At 47.3% G+C, this 6,654-nt stretch overlaps 1 long non-coding RNA gene across 1 annotated transcript; it reads left to right on the top strand.

Moving 5' to 3' along the window:
- Positions 1 to 1,052: 1,052 nt before the first annotated feature.
- Positions 1,053 to 4,870, top strand: LOC104003575 (uncharacterized). Its single transcript, XR_676232.1, has 3 exons — positions 1,053 to 1,343; positions 1,972 to 2,081; positions 4,729 to 4,870. It is a non-coding gene; the product is annotated as an uncharacterized LOC104003575 (long non-coding RNA).
- Positions 4,871 to 6,654: the final 1,784 nt, after the last annotated feature.

The raw sequence follows: 6,654 nt of genomic DNA, 5'->3' as shown, positions 1-6,654 counted from the left end.
GACCAGTCTCTTTACCTCTCTGGGCCTCGGTTGTTCTCATCTGCAAAATGGGATTGGTAAGAATCATCATCTCCTAGGGCTGGTATGAGGATTAAGGAAGTCATTGCTCATGAAGAGGTTGGCACAGTGCCTGGCACTCAAGAAAATATCTGTGAGTTGAATGAATATAGTTCATGCACTTGCATGAGAATTCTGCAAGAAGCATCATGGAGAGGTGACTCCACAGGACATAGGCTCTGGAAACAGAGAGACCTAGGTTCGAATCTGTATTGATGCCTGAATTTGTATCCTAGCTTCACCAGTTACTAGCTGTGACTTATATCAGTCAGTTTACTTTTCTATTTATTCATATTTAAAAGAGATGATAATAATACCTACCTCATAGAGTTGCCAGGAAAACTAAACTAGAACACAGAGCTTAGCAAGGTGCCCGGCATAGTGTAAGAGCTCAGTGAATGTTAGGAAATGAAAGTTAGTTAAAAACAAGCCACAGCCCATGCATAGGAATTCACAAAGCAGAGAAATGCAGTGGCAGGCTTTGCAAACAGAGGGAATAGCAGGTGCAAAGACTCGGAGGCATGAACAGGCACAGCATGATAAGACTGGAGCCAATAAGGCATGGCTGAAGCAAAGAGTGAGTGGTAGGAGCTGTACTGCAAGTGTGGACAGGAGGAAAGCCATGCAGAGCCTTGAATGCCAGCCTAGGGAGCTTCGACTTCTCTCCGAAAGCTATGGAGAGCCACTGAGTGTTTTAAGTAAGGGAGGGACATAGTCATATTTGGACAACCTGAGCTCTTAGTCCCTATGAAGGCTTTGGCAATCAGGGCCAGATGTTTCATTAAGTGGATGGTAAAACTGAGACCCCATATGGAGAAGGGCTTTCCTGGTGCCTAAAGTGAGGCTTCAGCAGGTCCAAGGTTAGAATCCTGGGCTTGGCCCAACCATCTCTCTTCTAGTATTCCTGGGCTTGGGTGAAGGCAGAAAAGACCCAGATCCAGGGACCCCACTGGAGCAAAGAACTGAGTGCTACACACAGAACAGCCAGAAAAATCCCCGTGGTAAACAACAAGCAGCATTTAATTAACTTGTAAGTCTGTGGGTCAGCTGGGTTGGCTTGGCTGGGGTAGCTCAGCTCTGCCCCCTCCTCCTCCCAGGACCAGCAGGCTAGGCTGGGCATGTTCTTGTGGCAGTAGCTGAGGCACAAGCAGGCAAGCCCAACCACGGAAGTGCTTATCAAGCCCCTGCTTGATGCACCTCTGCTCTCATCCCATTGGCCAGAGCAAGTCCCATGGCTGAGCAACGTCCACTCAAGTCGCAATGGGAGGGCACTGCAAAATAACATGGTAAAGAGTGGGAACATACAATTGGGGGCATGCTGGGGAGGAAGTAAGGAGTTGGATTCATCGTCATAGCTACCATAGGTGCTCTTTAGAGGCTTCCCAGGCCTCCAAGCCCCCTTTCTGCCCTCAGAAGTCCATTTGTCACCCTAGCCATGGCCCCCAAGAAGGGGTGGGAAGAAAGGCCACCAGCATTTCCTGAGCACGCACACCAAGCACCGTGCTACGTGCTCTGCAAGCCCATGTTCCTGAATGCACATGTCTTCCCAACCTCTCCTGCCATGCCTCTCTCCCCCTTGCCTGCCCCTCTCTGGCTGGACTGCTAACACCAACATTCAAAGCTCCCTGTGTGCTTCCCACCTCAGGACCTTTGCTCATGCTGTGCCCTCTGACCGACACATTCCCCTCTCTCTTCACCCCCTCCAAGGCAAACTCCTTCACATCTCCTCTGAAATACCTTCCCTGGCCACCCTGTCTCAGTATCTTTTTATTCTTCACCACGGAAGCTCTTGTTTGTTGTCTTCATAGCTCTTATCACTGTCTGCAGTGGTGCATTCATGTATTTGTTTGATTCATGTCTCTCTCTAAAGACTGTAAGTACCATAAGGGAGCATATCTCTCGGACCTTGTGCAGGGCCTTCCACACTGTAGACACTTAGTAAATATTTATCAGAAGGAAGGAAGTGAAAGAGAGGGAGGGAAGAAGGAAGAAAGGGAAGGAGAGAGGGAAGGAGAGATGATGAGGTAAGAGTTCTTCATGCCCATTTTACAGATGAAAAGAGGTTCAAATGCATGAAGTCCCTTATCCATAGGCCCACAGTCACACCATTAGGAAGCTGCAATGTAAACTCAAGCCTAAGAGACCCCTCTCTACTCTCCCCTCTATTCGCCCCTCTAGACCACGAATTATAAAAAATGATCTTAACCATACAAAATATAGTCAATCAGCTGGGTGCGGTGGCTCTCGCCTGTAATTTCAACACTTTGGGAGGCCAAGGTGGGTGGATCACAAGGTCAGGAGTTCGAGACCAGCCTGACCAACATGGTGAAACCCCGTCTCTACTAAAAATGCAAAATTAGCCGGGCATGGTGGTGCACGCCTGTAATCCCAGCTACTCAGGAGGCTGAGGCAGGAGAAGCATTTGAACCCAGGAGGCGGAGGTTGCAGTGAGCCAAGATCATGTCACTGCACTCCAGCCTGGGTGATAGACCATCACAAAAACAAAACAAAACAAACAAACAAACAAAAAAAAAATATAGAGAGAGAGAGAGAAAGTCAATCAGGCCAGCCACAGTGGCTCATGCCTGTAATCCCAGCACTTTCGGGGGCTGAAGGAGAAGGGAGTCCAGGAGTTTGAGAGCAGCCTGGGCAACATAGTGAGACCTCATCTGCACAAAAAAAATTTTTTTAATTAGCCAGGCGTGGTGGCATGCATCTGTAGTACCAGCTACTCAGGACACTGAGGTGGGAGGATCGCTTGAGCCTGGAAGGGAAAGGTTGCAATGAGTCTGCCTGGGTGACAGACTGTATCTAAGAACAAGAAAATAGAGTTAATCACATAACAAATGCTTATCTGCCCAGCACACAGCTTAAGCACTAAAACATTATGAGGAACTCTGAGGGCTCCTGATCTCCCCTCCTGGACCTCATTCCTTCTTCCCTGCCTCCACAGAAGTGGCCATCACCCAAAATGGGCTGTTCATCATTTTCTGTGACCCTCGGCATGCCCCATGCTTATTCTCACCTCAGTACCTTTGTTCATGCTGCCTGGTACACCCTCCCTTCCCTTCCTTAAATCCTACCCATCATTCAAGACCCAGCTCCAGTCCCACCTCCTCCATGACACCTTCTCTGATTGATCCAGCCTGAGATCATTTCTCCTGGACAGTTCATTCTCATCTGCACATTGAGATAAGTAAAAGTTAGGCTTGTTCAAATGCTTGTCGCTGATAAGTTGAGGCTGAAGTCACTGCCTTAGTCTGAACTCTGATCTGCACAACCAACAGCTTGCTCAAATGTTCCTTGTGGACATTTTGCAGCAAGTCTCAAACCAAATGCCCCATCAGCCCTCAAAGCCTGTTGCTCTCCCTGTTTTCTGGGCTCTTGGGGATCAGCCCCACTACCCACCCTCCTACTAAGTCCAAAGCCTGACTCCTCAACACACCCTCCCCACCAGTCAAGATACCATTCATCCCACTCATCCCAGCACTTCTGTCTCCTCCTTCCTCTCTACCACCATGTCCGATGCCCTAGTCCAGCTACCATCCTCTCTCTCCTACAAGACAAAAACCGCCTCTGTGGTCTCCCCGCTTCCACTCTCGCACTCTTACAATCCATTTTCCAGACATCAGCCAAATAATCTTTTAAGAATACAAACGTTATGTTAAGTGAAATAAGCCAGAAACAGAAAATTAAACACCGTGTGTTATCACTCATATGTGGAAGCTAAAAAATGCTAATCTCATAGAAGTAAAAAGTAGAACACAGGCTAGCAGAGGCTGGGCAGGGTTAAGGGGGTGGGGATAGGGAGAGTTTTGTTAAAGGATACAAAATTACAGCTAGATACCAAGAACAAGTTCTAGTGTTCTATACCAGTGTAGGATGACTAGGGTTAACAATAATATATTAGTTTCAAATAACTGCAAGAAGGATATTGAATGTTCCCAACACAAAGAAATGATAAATATTTGAGATGACAGATATGCTAATTACTCTGATCTGATTGCTATACATTATATGTATCAAAACATCACTAATGCTCCATAAATATGCACAATTACTATGTGTCAGTTTAAAAAAAATGTTTAAAGAATACAAACCAGATCATGTTGCACCTGGTTAAACCCCTATGCTGGCTTCCTAGTGTTCTTAGAAAGAAACTAAACTCCTTATCATGGCCTACGAGGTCCTGCATGTTCTGGGCTCTGCTCATCCTTTGGCCTTATTTATTGATTTATTTTTGTAGAGACAGGGTCTCGCTGTGTTGCCCAGGCTGGTCTCAAACTCCTGGCCTCACACAATCCTCCTGTCTTGGCCTCCCAAGTAGCTGGGAGCACAGACGTGAACCACTGCACCCAACACATGGCCTCATCTTCACCACTCCTCCTTGCCCTGCTCACATGTGCCCTGAACCCCCAACCCCCCACACCCAGTAGACCTTGGCCACCTATGTCCCCTGCCTAGACCACTCTCTCTGTCTCTTTGCCTAGTTATCTCCTACCACCTCCACCACTAGGTCTCCACTCAAAAGTTATCTTCTCAGGTCAATGCAAGTCAAACTCCCATTATTATGTGCTAAAAGCCCAAGGGACCTCTTCTGTAAGGCACTTATCATTGAAATTTGACATTTCTTTGTGTGATTCTTGGATTAATGTCTATCTTTTTCTCTAGGATGTGAGTCCCATGATGGCAGGGACTGTGTGTTGTTCACTGCTATATCCTAAGATCTCCATCCAGCAGCCAGTAGCAGGCTCAAAACTATTTGTTAAATCAATGAATGAATAGAACTGCAGTAAATATGTGTGCAGAGGCACACCGCGTGAGGATCACAAGATTATGGAGGGGCAATTGGCAGGAATGGGGTACTGATTAGATGGGGAGGGAGAGCTGGCTCCCATTACCCTCAATGTTTGCTCAGCCTCCTATATGCAAACAATACCCCAACCATGATGACCATGACCATGGCCCCCCTATATCCATGGTCTCCAGCCAGGCTGCTGCCTTCTTGGTCCTGCTGCCTCCTCAGTCCCTGGTAATTCTGGCACCTCCAAGAGAGGGGAAGGAAAGGGAAAGGAGAAAGGGAGAGGAGAGGGGAGAAGAGGATAAGAGGAAGAAGAAAAAGAAGAGGAAGAATCTTCCATTTTCTCTCTTTTTTATTATTTTGAGACAGGGTCTCACTCTGTTGTCCAGGCTGGAGTGCAGTGACACAATCTCGGCTCACTGCAACCTCCAACTCCTGGGCTCAAGTGATCCTCCTACCTCAGCATCCTGAGTAGCTGGGAGCACAGACACGCACCACCATACCTGCTAATTTTTGTATTTTCTGTAGAGATGGGGTTTCACCATGTCATCCATGCTGGTCTCAAACTCCTGGACTCAAGTGATCTGCCTGCCTTAGCCTCCATTCTCTCTTGAGCCCACTCCGATCAGGCTTAATCCCCTACCACCCCTCAAAAACTGACTTGGCCGAAATCCCCAATGACCTCCAGGCTGCTCACCCGATGGTGACTCCTCTGTTTTCATCTTACTGGCCCCTAAAGCAGCAATAGATACAATTGATCATGTTCTTCTTCTGGAAACACTTTCTCCACATGCCTTTGCCTGGTGCTCCTCCCACCTCACCAGCAGCTTCTTCTCTGTACCCTTCCTTGGCTACCCCTTAACTTCCCACCTGTTCAGTCTGGGGCCCCAGGGCTCAGTCCTTGGTCCTCCTCTCCTCTTCATCTACTTTCACTGCTTTGGTGATATTATCTAATCTATGACTTTAAATATTAATGTCAGGCTGGGTGCAGTGGCTCATGCCTGTAATCCCAACACTTTGGGAGGCTGAGGAGGGTGGATCACTTGAGGCCAGGAGTTCAAGACCAGCTGGCCAATATGGTGAAGCCACATCTCTACTAAAAATACAAAAAATTAGCTGAGCGTGGTGGTATGTGCTTGTAATCCCAGCTACTTGGGAGGCTGAGGCAGGCGAATCGCTTGAACCCAGGAGGCGGAGGTTGCAGTGAGCCGAGATCGTGCCACTGCACTCTAGCCTGGGTGACACAGCATAACTCTGTCTCAAAAAAAATTTTAAATTAAAAAATAATATATTAATATCATCTGTGCCCTGATGTGTCCTAAATCATAGCCCCACACAGAGCCCCTCCTGCAGACCTCTAGATCTGTCCTAGCAGATCCCAGCGACCCATGGCATCCCTAGGCTTGATGTTTCCCTCCAGTCTTCGCCTCCATCTTCACATGGTGTTAGTGTCTTCACAGCATCTTCCCTCTGTGTATTTCTCTATGCTCAAATTTCCCCCTTCTTATAAGGACACCAGTCATTGGATTAGGACCCACCTTAATCCAGTCTGACCTCATGTTAACTTTTTGCAGATATAAATCTGACCTCATGTTAACTTTTGCAGATATAAATCTGCAAAAACCTTCACAGGTTCTGGGTAAACACAAATTTTGGAGGGACACTATTTAACCAGTACAGCATCCCATCTCACATCTCCCTGTGGAATGCCTCATAACATTTCAAACTTAAAATACCCAAACCTGAACCCCTGATTTTCCCCTTTCTTCCCCACTAATCCACTCATCCTTACCCTT

The sequence above is a fragment of the Pan troglodytes genome, chromosome 21 (assembly GCF_028858775.2).
Source record: "Pan troglodytes isolate AG18354 chromosome 21, NHGRI_mPanTro3-v2.0_pri, whole genome shotgun sequence".
Taxonomy (NCBI): Eukaryota; Metazoa; Chordata; class Mammalia; order Primates; family Hominidae; genus Pan; species Pan troglodytes.
Note: the sequence above shows the minus strand (reverse complement) of the source record. Positions and strands in the feature narration are given on the sequence as shown.